At 41.1% G+C, this 20,006-nt stretch overlaps 1 protein-coding gene across 2 annotated transcripts in view; it reads left to right on the forward strand.

Moving 5' to 3' along the window:
* Window positions 1-6,317: 6,317 nt before the first annotated feature.
* Window positions 6,318-20,006, forward strand: part of POLL (DNA polymerase lambda) — an 884,755-nt gene continuing 871,066 nt past the window's right edge. The window contains exon 1 of one of the 2 annotated variants that reach the window (XM_044056348.1): window positions 6,318-6,370. The gene's annotated coding sequence lies outside the window, so the exon portion shown is untranslated. The other variant, XM_044056347.1, reaches the window with a different exon arrangement.

Below are 20,006 nucleotides of genomic sequence, written 5' to 3' on the forward strand. Positions count from 1 at the left end.
GCTGCTTGTTTCTAGTATGTCTCTGAAGTCTGCCAGAAACGGAGCTAAATGTATGCCAACACAGATGCTGTTATAAACTTAAAAAGTTGCTAGAATAACAGGAATATTTAAAGTTTCTTTTTGTAGTGCTTGTCCCAAGCCACAGTGGTGCAGTGGTAGCATTGTCACCTCACAGCAAGAGGTTCTCCCGTTCAATTCTCGGATGGAGCGCCTTCTGTGTGTAGTCTGCATGTCCTCCCCGCTATCGGGTTGCGTTCGAAAGACATGTGTGAATGGGCGTGCCTTCGTTGAAGGTTGGGCTGACACCGTAAAAATCTGCTGCCAATCATTAGCGGACTGGAGTTCCGCTGTGGCGACCCCTAACCGGGAAAAGCCAAAAGAATAACAACTGCTTGTCCCCCTAGGATTTTGAAGTCTGAAAGTAATTGTGAAATTGGTTCACCTTGTTTGCTCTAGCATAGACTAGATCCAGGCCTACTGAATCTAGCTTTGTTTATATACTTGTTGTTTGTTTGCTTGTTATTTCCCTGGAAGCTAATTCACCTAATACGCAACTTCTCAGCGCTTCTGTGGATCACTAGTGATATCTGCATTGCTTACTGTACTTATTTCCTTGTTTCACTTGAAAGAAAGTTACTGTTTGTCGTTTTTGCATTTAGTTACTTGTATCACATTGCACTCAAGTTACCTGGCACTTGCTCACTAAAGCAATTATATAAGTCAGCACTAAAAATTAAAAGCACTACACCCTCACTCCCCACTGGCCCTTGTTTTCAATTAAGGATTTCCCAATATTATTCTAGCATGTCCAAAGGTCAGTTGTCAATCTCCTCTCCGGTCCAGCTGGTGAATCTGGGAATCTTGAGGCAATGTTATAACTGCCTCATGTACACAGACAACCCTCTCCTCCTCCCACATAACACAAATACTTGCGAGATGCAGCTATTTAGCCAAACTGGAGGCTGAGCTCTCTCAACTCAGGACTGGCAAGACCAGACAGGAGGAGAAGGCAACTACACACACCACAAAACCAGCCTCACATAATGCTACCACTCCACTGAATCAAACACATAAACACACAAAGACATACTCGGAGGCTCTGAGTAAAATTTACCTAAACAGCAGAGGCCTCCAAAGCAGACACCCAAACAACTGCTACCTCAAGACACCCCACAAGCAACACATAAACCACAAAAGCAGTGTGCAAAGCAGTCACAGCCCTTAAGGCCAAATACAACACCAAACATACTTGTCATAGGTGACTCCATAGTCAGACACACTGACGTCCCACTCACCAGGCTGAACAAGGAGAGGGTCACAGTAAGCTGCCTATCGGGCTAGAATCCGCCACATAACACAAGCACTGGTCACTCCACAGCAAGTACAAATATGACACAGTCATTGTCCATGCTGGTGTGAACGACCTGAGACGTACCTCTCTGGACTGCATGAAAAGAGACATAGAGGAGCTCTCTGATTATGTAGCCCAGGCAGGTATGACCCTAACCCTGAGCAGTATCCTTCCTTCACCAAGAATGATGCCACAATATAGAGACAAGATGATCAGCTTTAACAATTGGCTTAATGTCTGGTGTCATTCAAAGGGGATCCAGTGTCTGTCTGCCTGGGATGACATGCTTGACAAGCCACGCTGCTCAAGGGACGGCTTGCACCTGTCACCCCTGGGATTCCGGATATTGGCTAAGGCTCTTGCCACCCCATAGTGCCTTTTTAGGCAAGGCTCAAATTCTAAACCTACCACCCTAGAAAACAAAATGGGAAGAAATTGAGGGTAATGCTGCTCAATGCCAGAAGTCTAAATCTCAAAATGCACGCACTCGAGGCCCTTCTCAGTATGGAGAACATCGATGTCTGTGCTGTAACTGAAACCTGGTTCAAGGCTCCTGAGAGCACCCGGCACTATTAGGTTTTACCTCATATCATGCTCCGCCCCAAAACCCGGACCACTCCACAAAAGGAGGGGTGTATCCATATTCATAAAGGATACTCACACCTCCAGGTTGGTGGCAACGCATGAAGCTTCGAAACCATCCAGGTGCAACTAACAATAGGCAAAACTGCTCTACAAATTGTAGCATGCTACAGGCCACCCTCTCAAACTCAGGAACCCCACACAGCCTTCCTGAAGACACTGGAGGGTATAAATGTATCTCCAAACACCATCATATTGGGTGACTTCAACTACCCGAATATAGACTGGGAACATTACTCAAGCCCTAACTTTCTAGCCCAACGGTTCCTGGAGTTCATAAATTCAAATGCCATGGAACAGCTAGTCACTGTTCCCACGAGAGGAGAAAATATACTAGATCTCATTGTCACAAACATGGGGACAAAATGCTCCACACCGAAGTATATCCCTCATTGGTGAGATCTGATCATAAACTAATCTCACTGGAAATCCACATCCCGCCCCACCCCAAACAAAAAGACCATAGTGAAGAACTTCTCTAAAGCAAACTTCACACTACTCAAGACTGGTGTGGTATCCTTCAAGGCCCCTGAGTCAGAGGAAACCACAACCCAAGCTGCGGAAGCCCTTACAAATGCCTTCTATGAACACCTCCAGGACTGCATGGATCAGGCAATCCCAAATAAAACCAAGACTCTTTCCACAAAGGGCAAACGTCCAGTCTGGTGGACCCCAGCCATTAACAAACTTTACAATAAGAGGAGAAAGCTATTACATGATAGAACAAAATCCATAAAAGGGAAGTCACCCCTGATCATTATTAGTAAAAAATACGAGCACTCATAAAATCAACTAAGGCCAATTTTGAGAGAAAAATTGCCATGGATTCAAAGGACAATCATAAGGCCTTTTTCAGCTATGTTAGGAACCTGGGTGGAAACTCACAGATATGCTCAGAATTAGTCCAAAATGATACAAAAATCACTGAACCCACAGACATTGCCAACATACTGGCAGACAGGTTCAGTGCAAACTTCACCCCTCTCCCCTAAAGGAGAGATAACTATCCCAGCCGAGTGTAGCCTCCCGGACATCTCAAATGCGCAGGTGAAAGCTGCTCTCTCTAAAGCTAAAAACACAGCATCAATGGGACCGGATGGTGTCCCCGGCTGTGTGCTACACGAGCTAAATGAGGAATTAAACCCGCACATAAGGCAGCTGTTTAATCTCAGCCTTACCACAGGATACGTGCCCAAGGAGTGGCGTACGGCAACTGTGGTCCCACTCCACAAAGGTGGCGCCTCTACGGACCCTGGTAATTACCGCCCCATAAGCTTAACAAGTCTAGTCTGCAAAGCTATGGAGAGGATCATAATGGAGCTCATAAACAAAGATATAGGGGACTTGCAGACATTGGACCCGACCCAGTTTGGCTTTGTCAAGGGAAGATCATGCCTTTTGAACTTGGTCGACTTCGAAATAGTCACCAAGGCCATTGATGAGGGAAAGGCAGTCCATACAGCCTACCTTGACCTTGCAAAGGCTTTCGACACAATACCCCACTCGGTATTGTAGAAAAACTTACCAGCTTAAATGTAAACCCATATGTCACAAGATGGGTTGCAAACTGGCTTAAGGACAGAACCCACAGGGTTAGAGTTGCTGGCGCTGTGTCAGACTCCAAGCCGGTCACAAGTGGTGTCCCACAGGGCTCGGTCCTTGGCCCCTATTGTTTGGCATCTACTTCTCAGAAGTACAGGCCAACATGGGAGGACTTTGGCTGACAAAGTTTGCAGATGACTGCAAACTGGGCCATAGTGGAAAGTGCATCGGACACTGATATCCTTCAGAAGGGACTCACGGAAACAGATAGCTGGTGCCAGAGCCATGGCCTGAAGTTAAACGCCAAAAATGTATAGTCATACCCTTCGGGAAAAACAAGGTAACCCCAAGCTACCATATAGGTGGCAATCCACTAAGCACAGAAGAGGTTATCAGGGACCTGGGGACCCAGGTTGACAGTGGCCTTTCTTTGACACTCACATTGCTAAAGTGGTTAGAAAGACCTTCTACATTGCCCACCTGATCATGAAGGGATTCACATCCAGATCTAGTGAGGTCATTGTTCCCCTGTACTCTTCACTTATCAGACCAATGATCGAGTACAATGCCCCATTCGGGATGTATCTCACCCGACATCTGCAGCAATTGGAGAGACCCCAAAAGTTCCTCACCAAAAGGATAAAGGGACTCCAAAATCTGTCATATGCTGCCAGATTGAAGAAACTCCAGCTCTATTCAGTCGCATACCGCCTGCTCAGAGGTGACATGTGCCTGACATACAAGGCCATGTCCAACCCGAATTAATGGACATGCTCCACCTCAAAACATCCAAATCCACCAAAACCACTAGAGCAAGCGACTTAAACCTTAGCACGGATATAAATAGGACGTGCTGGAGGGATAGATTTATCACTCAGAGACTCCCTATGCTGTGGAATAAAATCCCGGTCCATGTGAGGCAGAGCACCTCGCTGACTCTGTTCAAGAGAAATATAGACCTGTGGATGGGAGATCGTAGGTTTACCCCGGGAATCATCTCTGGGTCACTGCTGGACAGAGGCACAACAAACTAATGGGCACAGTATTTTTTCATATAAGGGGTGGCGTAAGCCACAATAATTTGGGCTAGGCTTATAAATGCCTTAGGGCAGATAGCCTAGTATAAACCTATGAACCTATAATTGTGTGCCAACACAGATCATGTTATTCCAGCAATATTTGTAAGCTTATACGAGCAATATTTTAAGTGTCTCTATGTTGGTGTTGCTTGTCCCCTAATACATCTCAGAGTAATTGCCATTTATTCTAGCAATATTTCTAAGTTTATAAGAGCAATATTTAAAGTGTCTCTGTTGTTCTGCATGCCCCCCAGTATGCCTTTTTTTTTTTTAGAAACTGTATGCCAAGCCAATACCTGTTATTCTAGTAACTTTCTAAATTTATAAGAGCAATATTTAAAGTGTCTCTGTAATATGTCTGTCTAAAAAAATAAAAATCAGATTTACTACATTTTCTAAAGTGCTGTTTCATTTACTTATGGTGTGGTTATGGTATTTGCAGATGATCAAATAAAGGTTTTGGATCTGAGAAGTGTGTTTTATTGAATTTTACATATGTTCTATCATGATCTATGGCAATGGTACATTTCACGCGGTGCAAAAATAGGGTGTTCCGCATTTTCATAATTTGTCACACATTGTTAGGGTCTGTGTTCCACATTGAACTCTTAACAGGTTGAGACCTGCTATGGTCTAAGCGATGATGGACAGCACACGACAAAGCCTAACGTACGTTAGTATTCATAAACACGATTGCAGCTCACTCCAGTATTTTCAATTATCGCCAGCTTTTCAAGAAGTCACTGAAAATGGTCTCACCTCCTCATAAATAAAGACTACTTATCAGTGGCTCAATAGTTACGTTGCCCTAATAAACCAAAAATATTACTGGCACAAGCCAATGCATTGCTTCACTCTGTTTAAGATTCTTAAGTAAAGAAAGAGCATATGCAAACGTAAATTGACGGAAATGCACCCAGAACTATTCACATGTTATGACATTAAAGCAACTTGGGAGGCCAACGGTATCCACTTATACGAACATAAAACAGACATGTAACCATACTTCTCAACTTCCTAGTGCAAGACATCTGGACAGAGTTAAAAATAATGGGGAGGGGGACAAGACCTCAAAACAGGCAGATTTTAAATACTGCTGTTATAAACTTAAGAAAGTTGATAAAAATCGCAGGTTTTGCATTAGTATGTATATTTTGACATGGAGTCTGAAACTCAAATGTCATTATTTATTAACTTTAATCCTCAAGTGATAGGATAGAAAACATAAATTTCATGATGAACATACCAAAATACAAGGCAAGAACTTGGGCAGTTAAGAGGTATGCATATAACGGTACCCTTAAAAAAAACTCCAGGGCACTCTACCATGCGCCTGACAACCAACACCATACAATATTCACCCGCATACGTTTACATTACTGAAAATTTGCAGTACCATCTTGTATTAATGCAGTTTTCTTAGCCGTTTTCAAACTCTCCAACCAGTTCTGTACCGCCATATCGGATAATATCACGCCGTTTGTGTTGTCATAGCAACCCCAGGACCAATAAAGCTGTTCAGGTAAGTAAGCAGGTACTTGTCTATCTTAAGTGGTAAACTATAGCAGTAAAACTACTTTTGTTTTTTTTTTTACTTTGTATAACTACAGTGTGCTACTTACTGTATTTGTATAAATACATTGTAAACCGGAAGAGGAAGTATGTGATTTTTTTGTTGGGGCATGTGACGTACTATACTGTTGTCCGGTTAGGTCAGTTTGAGATAATGAGAATTATTACCTAATTGGCGTGACTGGTAGGGTTGAGAGAATTTTTGTTTAAACTTGTTATTTTATAAAGTTGTCAAGTAATTCAATTTTATGTGATCTGCAAGTCAAAACAAAACATATGACACCAACGGTATGATAAATGTTTTATTGTATTTACTGACTGGAATCACTTTTGAAAAGTAGGATGGCAGTATGAAGTCTCCGTACGTGGGTATTGTAGCCTGTATAGACCAACTATATTAAATAGGAGCAGATATATGTCACTCTCATGAGTCAGTTACTGAATATCCTGAAGTGAATTGAGCCGAAACTTATAAATTTACTTTTAACGCCCTTTTACTTTGTGTGTTTTTTTTTGTTTGTTTTTTTTTTTTTTTTGTTTGTTTTTTTGTAATTTACGTGCTGTAGCTACGCTTTTAACTATCTGTACTGTACTTAATGGTATACAGTGCCAAACATAATGCTTGAAGCAGAGTTACACTGTCTGTGCACTATTTAATCAACGTAAGAATGATAGTAGTTGCTATTATTCTTAAGAAAAAAAGAAAACATTAAATTATTTGGGAATATGAAATGCTTATAAAGGTATGTTTTTATTTTTGATTGTTTGCTGGGCTAGGGCACTGATGATGTAAATGATCTAGAAACAAGCCAACACTGAATTATAAAGTTTAAGTATGCAGTTGAAATAATATAGTTGACTAGGAAAATAAATTGCAGAAAGTATATAGTTTTAACCATACAGCAAATCTCAGTAATAAATTTGTCTTTGGTGAATACTGTGTGTAGTTTATAAAATATTATATTCTACACACACACATATATATATATATATATATATATATATATATATATATATATAAAATGGGGAACACCGGACATCAATAGTAGGTTTTCACAGCTGTCAGAATATTAAGCTGGCAGTGTACTTTGACAACATCATTACAGCTTTGAAAGACTGGAGAAGTGCCAGTTTCCTGATAGCAATAACATGCAAATTATTTGAAAGGAAGTGTGCCACATTTACATTTTTTTCTGTTGTTTCTAAGTGTGGGATGGTATCCCTCTTTACTGCCCACTTTTTGTCTGTAAAAGATTGGTGCAGTGGGCTTATGGGGGCAGCCCTCCTTCTGGAATTAATGAATTAGTAATTCAGCATTCCCTATGTCTTTCTGTCTTTTATACTGCTTATCTGCTTTTCTACACGAGTGAGTAAAAGTCTTGCCAGATCATATGAGGAAAATATATCTGTCTAAATAAAAAATAATGGTGTTGGACATTTGAGGAGAGGTAAAAAAGGGGAAACAACACTAGACAACTCGTTTTGTTGTTTTACAACTTGACTTATGTGAGGTTTGGTGTTCTTTATAGTCATAATTTTTAGGTTTGCTATATATATATATATATATATATATATATCTTATATATAACTTATTTGCATTTGATGTTTTTCCATTGGTTATTTTAAGTTTTTATAAAATAAAACGAGCAATTGTTAGGGACACAAGATCTTGTTACAGAATTAAAGTAAATAAGAAGCTTTACATTAGTAGCACAGTTCCTACCGAATGACTGGCAGTCTGTCAAGGACTGCAGAGTGACAGCAAAAATTTTTAGTATAAAATTATTAAGTAATAATGAAAGTTCGTTTACACTGATGGTATATGCTATTTAATTAGAATTGCATTTTCTGTACATTGCATCTTTCGTATAACTGTTTGCAAGGGGGGGTTGGCTGCTCCCATTAAAAACTAGATGGGAGTTAGAGAGATGCAGACCTCTAATAAATGGTGTTATATAGTTATCGTATGAGGGATATACCTACTTCAGGAAACATTTTGCACATAGGCATGCATCATATTCGCAATGCAAAAATTAGCGTGGTCTAGCATTCGTCATGAATGAATGTGAAACTATGGGAACACCAGTCCCATTACATATCAGACCTCGAGTTTACTTCAGAGCAGTGCACAATATTTTCTACTGGCAATGTAGCATCAAGTGCAGAAATTTTCAAGTGAGGTAGTTTGTAAGGAGTGATTAAACTTAATGTATGCCAGTAAATTTGTGTTTATGTAGCGTAACATAACAAAATGTGAGAAACTGAATATTTTGGTGGTAAATAAGCTTAGAAGAAAACAGACCACAGATAGTGGAGATAGTATAACATCTAGTTAATCAGAAGAAAAAAAAAAAAAAAGAAAAACGGATGCAAACTATAATTTGCAAGACAGGTTTATATTGATTGATGTGTGTGTATATGTATATGTGTCTGTGTGTGTGTGTGTATATATGTATGTATATATTATAGCAATAACCCACGCCTGGGTGTGGGTAATGCTAAATTTACCCATGGTTGGCGTGGTTTGGTCCCGAGGGCTAAGCCCGAGGGACCAAACAAAGCCAACCGTGGGTAAATTTAGCATTACCCACACCCAGAAGTGGGTTATTGCTATTATACCATGACATTATTTAAGAAAAGAAACTATTACTTTTCTTAAATAATGGCATAGTATAATGCCTGTTTACTGCCCTTCCGCAGATGTCTGGCATCCGCGGCAGTTCTGATGTACTGCGCGCCTGCGCAGTACATCAGAGTTGTATAAAGCAACGGAAAAAGTAAGATCTCCGTTGCTTTTTTTTTGTGTTTCGCTATGTTAAATGAGTTTAACATAGCGAGGCAGTTTTAAAATAAGCAACGGACACCTCCGTTGCTTATTTTAAAACTGTCTCGCTATGTTAAACTCATTTAACATAGCGAAACACTAAAAAAAAGCAACGGAGATCTTGCTTTCTCCGTTGCTTTTTTTTAAAACACTGTCTCGCTATGTTAAATGGGTTTAACATAGCGAGACAGCTTTAAAATAAGCCATTTAACATAGCGAGACAGTGTTTTAAAAAGACGAGTTATACTAATGGAAAAAAGTCCGGGCGACCGGACCTTTTTCCATTAGTATAACTCTATTTACAACGGGCACGCTGGCCAATCAGCGTGGCACGTTTTGGGGGGATCATGGTATAATACATATTTTACTAGTGGAAAGTTTGTTTTTATTGGATGCTTTTACATGTTAATATAGGATTTACTACTGGTTGTTTATGTCCTTAGGTTTTTAAAGCCTATTTCTTCTTGAATAGTCTACATTTTTACTAATTTCTGAAGAATTTCTTTGCTCTAATAGAACGAATGTGCTCAACACAGGTTCAACTGTCCTTTGTTGCTTAGTAGGTGTTTTTTGAAGTTATTTATGTATTTATTTTGATTTTCTCTACCAGTACAGTTAAGTTAAATATATATATATATGTTGTTTTTTTTCCACACAGATGAATGCCCAAACCAAATAAGGTGCACCAAATAGATAAAGAGATGCATGAATGAACACCTGGTCCAAGAAACATCTTGTTTAATAGATGGAACACAAAAATAAGTTTATTGTACAGCCAAAAAACTTCTGTCTCATGCCAGTGTTATGAGGCAAAGGTTGTTGGTTGTACAATTTTTTTTTACTTTGCATCTATTAAAGTATTTGTTTCTTGGCATCTGTGACTTTTTGTGTGACTGTATATGTAAATATACTAAGGTATAGCTACAGGAAGTTGCATATAGTGTTACTTATGGCTTTATTTATATACCTGTTAGCCAGTGAGGTAGACTGCTCTGGACCCTTTTTAGGCACGAGTCATACAACAAGTATAAAGGAAACATTTAGTATGTAATAGTAGTTTTGTTTTATGTGTTAGGTGTATGACCATAGTTTTGTAATACATGCACTTAAATACATATGCAAATATTGAATAGTATGAAAAGTACATTTTTAAATATGAATTATACATTTTATCTTAAGTAGTTACCATTCAGGTGTTAAATGCAAATCAGATGCTTTCATAAGTGGTAAGAGGGTAAGAAGTGAAAGGTGAGAGAATTAGATAGTGTTGGGACATTCCAACATGGAATTCTGTGTGTGTGTGAGAGAGAGAGAGAGAGAGGATGTGTAGTAGTTAGATGCACTGACAGGGAGATATAACAGCATGAAGAGTTTGTGAGAGAAGGTTGCAGTGAAGTCAGAAGCAACGGGGGGGGGGGGGGGGGCACTGGGGAAGGAATAAAACTGTAATGGGGAAAGTGTATAAAGCCGAGAACAAGAGTGACATAGAATAGAGGAAGAAAGAGGACAAAGGAATGGTGGAATAGTCAGCTGCATTTAGCAATGTGTTTACATTAGGAGTGTGTTAGTGAAGTGTAGGGGTGATTTTTATCCAGATGTATCAAAGCAAGTGCACTGTAAGCTTTGTTTGCAGTGTTTTATGAGCTGTTTCCTGAATCTTTCAAGGTTTTAGGGTTTTATTCAGCACTAATTATTTCTGGAACTGAATTCCAGGATGTAGGTGCAAGCTTGATAGAACACTTTTGATTTTTAGTTCAAGTGAATAGGTGCCTACCCCAGAAGATTGTCATTGGTGTTTTGCCAAGATTAGGATGTGATTCTGAAAAGAAACGTGTTTTTTTGGGAGGTGGGAATGATTGCCACTGATAAACGTAAATGTTAGTGTTTTGTGGATGAGGGATAGCCTGACATGGCTGGAAGCCAATTGGATTTTGAGAGAATGAGGTAGTGATGTACTTTGCAAGGGCTGAGATGAACAGATAGGAGGATATTATTTTCGATTTTTTGTAATATGTGTGTATTACAATTTAAATGGGTAGGTACAATAGGAAGCCTGCAAGCCGCGGTGGTGCAGTGGTAGCATTGTTGCCTCACAGCAAGAAGCTCTCCTGTTCGAGTCTTGGCTGAAGCGCCTTCTGTGTGGTGTCTGCATGTCCTCCCCGTGGTTGAGTGGCATTCGAAAGACATGCGTGAATGGGTGTGCCTTCGTTGAAGGTTGGGCGTTGGGCTGGCACCTCGGCACCCTAAAAGTCTACTGCCAATCATTAGCGGACCAGAATTCTGCTGTGGCAACCCCTAACCGGGAAAAGCCAAAAGAACAAGGTACAATGGGAAGGCTGTATTTTAGTCATAGTAGCAATTCATTTACATGTGATGTTGTATACTTCAGGCATCCAATGTGAAAGTTGCTCTTGAGATGGGTGAGAACTTTGTTTACTTAATCCTAGGTGTGAGATAGGAAAAGAAGACTGGGTTAAGTGTTATTCCTAAGTATTTTTATGATTTGACTACTGGCAAAGGCAGGTCCTGTGAGTTATGTGCAGTGGAGGAATATGAGCAAGTCTTTCACTTGTGCCCAATAACATGATGGTGCTTTTTTCATGCTTAGTGTTAATATGTTAGTAAGTAACCAGGTTCAGTGACTTTCAGTGTCTGAGTGTTTTGAAGCTCAGCAATAGTGTTAGCTGCCTAGTAAAGACAATGGCATCAGCTTATAGTAAGCATTTTACCTGTTATCAATTTTTAGAGTAGGTCATTAATAATAGAGGGAGAAGAGAAAGGGTGCAAGTACTGAGCCTGTGGGTCAGGTTTCTGTGAGTGCACAAATGTCACCATCTTCCAGGGTTATAACTGCTTGCAATGAGTGCATTTTCCTGTTTAGATTACTAGTGTTTAGTGGCATGGCCTTAAATTTGCATTTAGTTGAGTGTTTTATGTTGGTAATATGAGCCCCATGACTTTTCCTACAAAGGGGCTATGGGTGAGACAAAGCTCTTTGCCAGCGGCTTGAAAGCCACGTGAGACAGATGCAGGCCATCTCTAGCAAGGCAGGTTGGTCTGTCGATCATATGTTCCCAGGCTGCCAGACAGTGGATCCCCCTGGGATGATACCAGTAAGTGAGCCAAGTGTTCATTTTCTGTTTGTATTGAGCCATCATTCTGAGTGATGGCAGACTGCTGCTTAAGGATAAGGACATACCTGGATGGGACACATATTCAGCAAGCTGAATCTTGTCTGTCTTCCTATAGTCCAGGGCGGTACATCTGACATCGTTCTTACCGCCATGGACCAGGCCTGAGTATTAACTGTACCTGTTGTGGGGTGACTTGACTGCACGTGTGATTTGGCAGATTGTGGCACCTGACAAACAAGTGACCATGACTTTCCCTTATCCTGCCTGGTGAGAGGCGTATCTGTGTGTCTCCCAGTGCAGTCTTGTATGAGTAATGTTGGGTGTATGGTAAGGCCTTAGTGGTTGCAAGACCCTGGTGTGTGGACTGTGCATGGTCTGTGGTGTGCAGGTTTGTGGAGTTTTTATGTTTTTGCCTCTGAGTTGTCCTTTGTTTGGGTTTTTGTTTTGTTGCAGACCTCCACTTACATGGATGTGTTGTGAATTTGCAGGTGACGTTTACTGACTCCATACACTGTATGGCACCTATGTTATTGCACAATTTGTACTGGTGTGCACATTCTCCATTTGTCTGGCCAGTGGTTCCCCTTCCACTTGTGTGTCTCTTTGTCCTACTGTAGTCAAATCACAGGCTTTGCCCACAGTGATTGCTGTTATGCATTTATAATTCTGGTGTGAGCGGGATAAATGCTATAACATCACACACAAGGTTATGGACTTCACACTTCTAAGTGTACCTATTTAGCAAGTTGTCCATCATTGCACCACTACATTTGTGTGGTCCTCAGACGGTTTGTGTTACAGTATGTTATGAGGCTACATGTTGGCCTAGCTGTCAAACCATCACAGATTGACATCTGGACAGGCCCATATATTACAGTCAGACAAAGGCCCACACATAGGTATAGGGTGTTTGTTCTGCCAAGCATAGACAGTTGGGAGACCATTTTGGTATTTGCTTGCTTTCTCTTATGGATATGACCTCTACTTCTCCACTGTCTGCCATTGATGTTTTGACATGACCCTTTCTTGTTTTTCATATTTTTCATATAGTTGGCAGGCAATTACAGTGTTAGGACACGCAGAACAGATATACAAGGCATAGTTGTGCTCCTTCTGTGACAACCTGTCATTCCAGGGGTATGGATGTTGGCCAGTGACATGTTGTCGGTGCTGACACAGTAAGGTGGCAGCCTTTTATAACCTGGCAGTACACTGACCTTCGGGTACCTGCTGTCTACTAGGCACCATACCTCCCAACTTTTAGAGCCAGACATCTGGACAAAGCCCTAAATATAGGGACCATTGTTAACTATTGGCCTTACAAACCCAGAAAAGTGATACAATAACAGGTTTTGCATTAGCATGCTTTTTCCTAAAGGGTATGAAGTCTGAAACTACAATCTGTCATTGTTTTCTGAGTTTGGTCTTTCGTGGTTTGCCAATGATTTGCCAGAAAACCACAATTTCATGATAAACAGACTATAAATATGATGCAAATCTCTGGACATTTTGCAGAATGTCTGTATAGTTGAGAGGTATGCTAAGCACTGTGTAGGTTACTCTGAGATGTGTACTGTCCATATGTGTGGCCCCCTGGCCCTGACCTGTCCAGCTTTCCTGCAGTAACAGATATTGACATCTGGATAGTGTACAACTCCTACCATAAGTGCAGTTGACATGTATAATAGTTGGCACTGCAGTTCTTGAAACATGGACCCTGTCGACCATAGTACTGTACTGTACCTAGCCAACTAAGACACGACAGTCCGGAGTAAGTTCAGGCCACATACTGACAGTATTAACCACACATATACATAACTCATTGACCCTTGCATATTGTGGACATGCAGCAAGTTATCAAGTTGATTGGGACAGCCCTGGGAATGTGTGCTCTGCTGTTAATACCCTACAAACATTAATGTTATTGCATTTCTATGGGAACATGGGTGTGTGTGTGTGTGTGGGGGGGGGGGGGCACACCTGTCAACTGTAGACATTTGCACAGACTGTGCTGATGTTGGCTTTACATTTTGGTTCAATTTAGCATAGTATTGTGCCTGTCTTGGAGAATACAGACATATCACTAAAGGCCACAGGTTAGATTGTAATGGCGGACATTTGGGTTTCAGACTTCTTGCCCTTCGCAGCCTTAGTGCAACTGCAAGACCTCCTGTGATATCACTGTGCAAGTCTGTATGGGAATATTTCATCATTGTTCCCATTTGTGGGCATTTGACTTGCATTTCTTTATGGTTTTCTATGGCTGACTTGCTGGGTGAGGTTGAGGGATGAGTATGGGACCCCTACATTGACATCCATGCATGTGACCTTTGACCCCCCCACACACACATATACAGCAGTAAAATTTGTCACCTAGGGGACTACTGCATACTCTAGGAAGCTAGTATTGGATGGACATTTCCTGTTGTCCCACATAGCTGTCGGCTGTCTGCTGCTATCACGGTAGGCCACCCCATTCCCTTGAATGCATGCAGCGATACCATAGCTATGCTACCACAACATATTACTCTATTTATTGTTAAGAAGACTGACTTACCTTGTGCCTGCAGCAGTTGTGAGGACGGTGCTTGAGGGATGGCTCTGTCTGATGCACGCAGTACACAGCCTATACATGGTAAGGTACAGGTAGTGTGATGTGCGTGACATCCATTTTACTGTGCGTGCGAGTCAGAGAGAGAGGTGTCAGTCTCTGAGTCCCTACAGTGTCAGTGTGTGTGCTATGCGTTGCCTCTTTGCCAAGACCTGGGCATACTGGGCACACCTCTGTCTGCCTACAGGAGCAGGCTCAGAAAGTTTGTCCTCCAAGTCCTCCTGTGCCTGTGGGGACCTTGGCAGTGGTGGGGGGCTTTGTGGCACTTCCCTGTGATGTTCTTGCCACAGCTGTTTCTGCAGGATCATATTGTGTAGCATGGCACATAGTATGAACATGTGTGCACATGTGGCTAGAGAGTACTGCAGGGCTTCACCAGATATGTTGAGGCAGCAGAACCGTGACCTGAGCATCCCAAACACACACTCTACAGTGTTCCTGGTTTGTGCATGTGTCTCAATATGGCCTTCTTCAGTGGGTGTGTGTGCATTTCTGATGGGTGTCATCATCCATGGCTCCAGAGCATAGCCAGCATCCCCCACCAGGTGGTCATATGGGATGTCCCCCCTTGACAAATGCCTGGTACAGCTGTGAGGCATGTCAGATGTGGGAGTCGTGATAACTACCAGGGCTGCCAGCACACACATTCATGATAATGCCCTGGGCATTGCACATGACTTGGCAGTTGATGGAGTGATGGCCCTTGCGGTTGACATAGACTCTACCCTCTTCACTGGGTGATGCCTTGGTGTGGATGAGCATGCAGTCTATGGGACCCAGTACCTCTGGGAAGTATGCTACATGGTAGAAGAGATGTGTATTGCTGATCCTCTCCTCAGGGGTGCTGGGGAAATATATGTGCTCACCGTCATGTGGTAGCATGACATCCAGGAACTGGTAGAGTACCCTGGATGCAGATGTCTGTGAGACCCCCATGATGTCCCCAGCAGGTCCTTGGAAAGTACCTGTAGCTAGATTTCTTAAGGCTGCACATACCTTGGTTTCCACTGGTATGGGTTCCCCTCTGTTGGCTTTGGGTCCGAGTTGAGGCCGGCACAGCTTGATGAGTTGATGAAGTATGTCCCTGTCCACCCTGTGGCGCTGGTTGGTTACCCTGCTTTGAACACTCTTCTCCTCCTCCTTGGTCTGGGGCAGTTGTCAGCATTATCCTCCTCACCGCCCTCAGCCTCTAGCACATACTGATGTATCTAAGCGACAGCAGCCCCTAACATTTTGTCAATTAAAATTCCCAACTGTGTACACCAGTGGTGCAGGGTTTGTGAGAAGAACCAGACTGAAAGGTGTTTGCCTATATACTGGTGTGCTGCAGATGCTGTCTTTGTGATTGGCTGACTATGATCCATTTAACCTGACAGCTATAGTTGTACTTTACTGCCTTTATTCTGCTATTTCCTATTTTTTCTTCCCATTTCTGCCCCTTCTAAGCCCCGTGGTGTGCCGCGCAAACACGTCTGCTATTTCCTTTTTTTTTTTTTTTTTTTTGCTGTGTTTAATCCCCATGCCGTGCAAACTGTTTTAGCAAGTGTAAACATTGCTGAGCAGAAAAGGTCCTCCCCTGGACAAGAACATGCTCCTCATTTCTTGAAAGAGCTAAGCAACCTCAGACACACCCCCTTGCTTAGCTGAGCACAAATAGGAGCCGCAGAGCTCCAATGTGCTTGGACAAGAACATGCTCCTCATTTCTTGAAAGAGCTAAGCAACCTCAGACACACCCCCTTGCTTAGCTGAGCACAAATAGGAGCCGCAGAGCTCCAATGTGCTTACATCAAGCATGACACGCCCCCTTTTCATGTCAGCTGCTTCTCCTGCTTAAACCACTGCATTATATCTCCTACATGGTTAGGTGCACGTGGACACAGTTATCCTTTTTTGCTATTCAATAAATTTAGCTCATTTGCATACCCCACTGGCTTAGACCCTAGTTAACCCACTACTCCGGAGCCTATGACCTTAGCTACCGCTGTTACCTGTTGTTTTTGTTCTGCATGCTACCAACTATAATGGCAAAATTCATCTTTCACATAACATTATCTTTTTACATTTTTTTTCTGAACGATCTTATTTGTTCGCCACTGCACTCCGCTTAAAATACTGAAATTGGCCAAAAAAAACTTTGATTTTTATAATTTTGGAACAGTTTTGCATGCCAGTGGCCAACGTTTTGGCCATTGGCATGCCTAATACTCATAATACATACTTTACTTTGAGCACTGTCTTGCACCCATTTTGAGTTTTGCAAAAATGTACACTGTTAGTAACCGAATACATTTCTGCAGCGAACACGACTCTAACACAGATGCCCGTCTGCTTGTTGAATTGCTACTTCACCTCATTTGCATGGTTTTCATCAGCAAATGAGGTGATTAGCATTATTCCGTGGTGTCCATGTCAGAAGAGTGCTGGGAGGCTCGTGCACGCCCCCAGCCTTGTTTACTGGATCGCTCGGCAGCCATATTCTGTGCTATAGCTGCTACACTATTCAGACACGGAGAATCGCTCAGTGTAAGCTTTTTTTAATCCCAGCCTTTCTGTGTACCATAAAATAATTAAACTGACATTTTAAATGCAAGTGTGATTAGTAAATTTAAAGTCTGTATTGTTCAGACAAGGGCATATGCTATATTAGACAGCAGCCTATAAGAGTCAGAATTCAGAAGACTTCTGCATAAGTAGGAATTCACACATTTAATATCCACTTAAGAAAGATATGCAAGCAGTGAAATGCTTCTTGAGGAAGAGGAGTAATGTTAGCTATAAGAAGTGTCATCTTGCAGTTTTGGAATATAGGACTACAGCATTGCACTATCATTGTCTGGGTTGTAAATGGTCAGAAAGTTAACAAACAAATAACTAAGTGACTGATGCCTGAAAATCAATACATAGTTAAGCAATTGTTGAAAAGAAGTCGAATGAAACTGAAATCCCCTACTTTCATTTTAGAAAGGGAAGACAAACTGATAATATAAGAATGCAAAAATGCAAAAGCCAAGAGAAAATTTATAGGGTGAAGTAGCTGATCAAGCAGCAGGACTTAAGGTCCTGTGCTATTTGCTGGGAAGGTAGAAAGCTGTTTCAGGAAAATCACAAGTACACTAAAGTTCAAGGAGGAAAAGCAGCATTAATTGTCATAACCAGTACTGTGACAAGAAAATTGAGACAGTGAGAATTGTGAAAGTCATGATCTGTGGAGAGCAACTCATCTAGGTGTATATTCTGGAAAAGTTACATTTCTTGAGGTGTGTGCTGAATGTGAAATAAGGTCTTATTTGAAGTAAAAAAAATAATGCTAAATATCTTTATTAAATGAGGTCTAATTTGATTCCTCTGTTCAAACACAGGTTATCAGAGAGGTTCCATCTCACCTTAATTCATGCCTCTGACCCTTCATATATCCTCCTCATTAAAATTGTTATTCTGTCAAGAGCACACATGCTGTCATTGCCCTACATCATAAAATCCCAGCTGACCTTTTAAAATGCCTTTTTTGAGCAAGGTCTCAGTAATGGTAATAGTGTTTTCTTACTCTTATTCCCTTTGCATCATCACTGTTCTAGAAATGTTATCAAATGTTCATCCCCCCCCCTTCCACAAAACCACATTGATCCATGCCTTTTGATTTTGGTCACATCTTTGCCATTCTCTTAGCTAATCATAGTTTAAAATTGAAATGCGTCTACTTTAACCCAGATTTGAAGGGTCTTTACCCTGTTTCTGTAATACCCCCCCACTTTGGAGCTTTTTTTCTCCAAAGTGCTGGTCCCCCTTCTTTATAAACTATTGTTGAACAACGTCTTCTGTCACTCTCTTCTCTCCTAACTTTGACATTTCCAGAGTAGAGTTTACATATTAGTTAAATATATACAAGTTATTTACAAATAAGAAAATCAATACACTTGAGTTGGCAGGAGTAATAAGACATTAATCAAGTAAGAAGCTGACTGTTCCTGAAGACTTCCCTGTTGGTTGATTTGTACATCACTTTTTTCTGTTTCATCACTTCCTGTCTTTCCTATTAACCTTGGCATTACAAAATCTTTCATAAATATTTCCATTTGTGCTTTTTCTTGGTTTCTTCATTCCTTTGTTTTGTATGCATTTTCATAAAATTTCTGTACATATCTTTAATATCTCTATAGGATCTGTGGCTAAATTTCTTGTCGTAGGGTGTCTAAATTTACAACTCCTACTTTCTGTTGCCTAGGTCACTGAGCTGAAAGTTTTTGTGCTGTAGATTTGTTATCAAAAGTAGATGAACAGCAGTCTTTCTAAAGTTATACTTGTCTAAATACTTATGTTCTATTACCACTGAAAGTATGCCTTTTTTGTTCTGTGATATTTCGTTTTTTCTGCAACACTTAGTTTTTAACTACTCCAAGTAATCCCTATTCCTGCTTTCTCACATCTGTTTCTCACTCATTTCTGTTTTTATTTTATTCCACTCACTAGTTACCACTTCTGAAGTAAGTTCTAACACCTGTAATAACTGTAACCACTACCCGTTCCTTAAAAATTCTGCTTTAACAAATAAGTAGAAAAGTGCCTGTGTCAATTTTTTAGATTACCGTGTATCTCTTTCTTAGTGTTTACTGATGTATTATTTGATGGGTCTTAAAGATTTCAATTCAGTGCACATACTCCTACAAAACATAATTTCATCCAATTTTGCCCAACTCTTGTATCGGGGAATATGTAATTTCTGTCTGTTCCTGATTCTGAATTCAGATCTTCCATACCAAGTATGCTCACGTTTTTTTCAGAAATATACAGTCTCTCATTATAGTCTACCTTCTGTCTCTCTGAAAAGTCCTCTCTATTGTAAATTAGGTTTCAGTCCCACTAATAAATTGTATCCCATGTTGAAAGCTTAGTATTTCTCCCCAAATTCTCCTTAGCTTCATGCCAGTAGTTTTAGGTGAAATATAATTACATGCCAATGTAATACGCTTCTCTTGCTGGTAGCTCCCCTGGTTCCACAAATCTAGCATCCTTGTCCTTTTTTTCCTCCTCTGTGACTACTGGTGTCCTTCCTGCAATTAAGTATTTCTATTCCCCTATTCCTTTCTCCCTGGTATTTTGCTGAATGTCAGAAATCATGTTTCCAAGTACCCTACTCCCTTTCTACCTTACTCCACCTCTCTTTCCCTTTTCTCATCTCTCCATTCTCCTCTCTTCAAAGCCTAATCCCCTTTCAGTACTCCCCCCCCTTCACTTCCTTTTAGCAACTATTCC

The sequence above is a fragment of the Protopterus annectens genome, chromosome 14.part0 (assembly GCF_019279795.1).
Source record: "Protopterus annectens isolate FY-2018-M chromosome 14.part0, PAN1.0, whole genome shotgun sequence".
Lineage (NCBI taxonomy): Eukaryota > Metazoa > Chordata > Ceratodontiformes > Protopteridae > Protopterus > Protopterus annectens.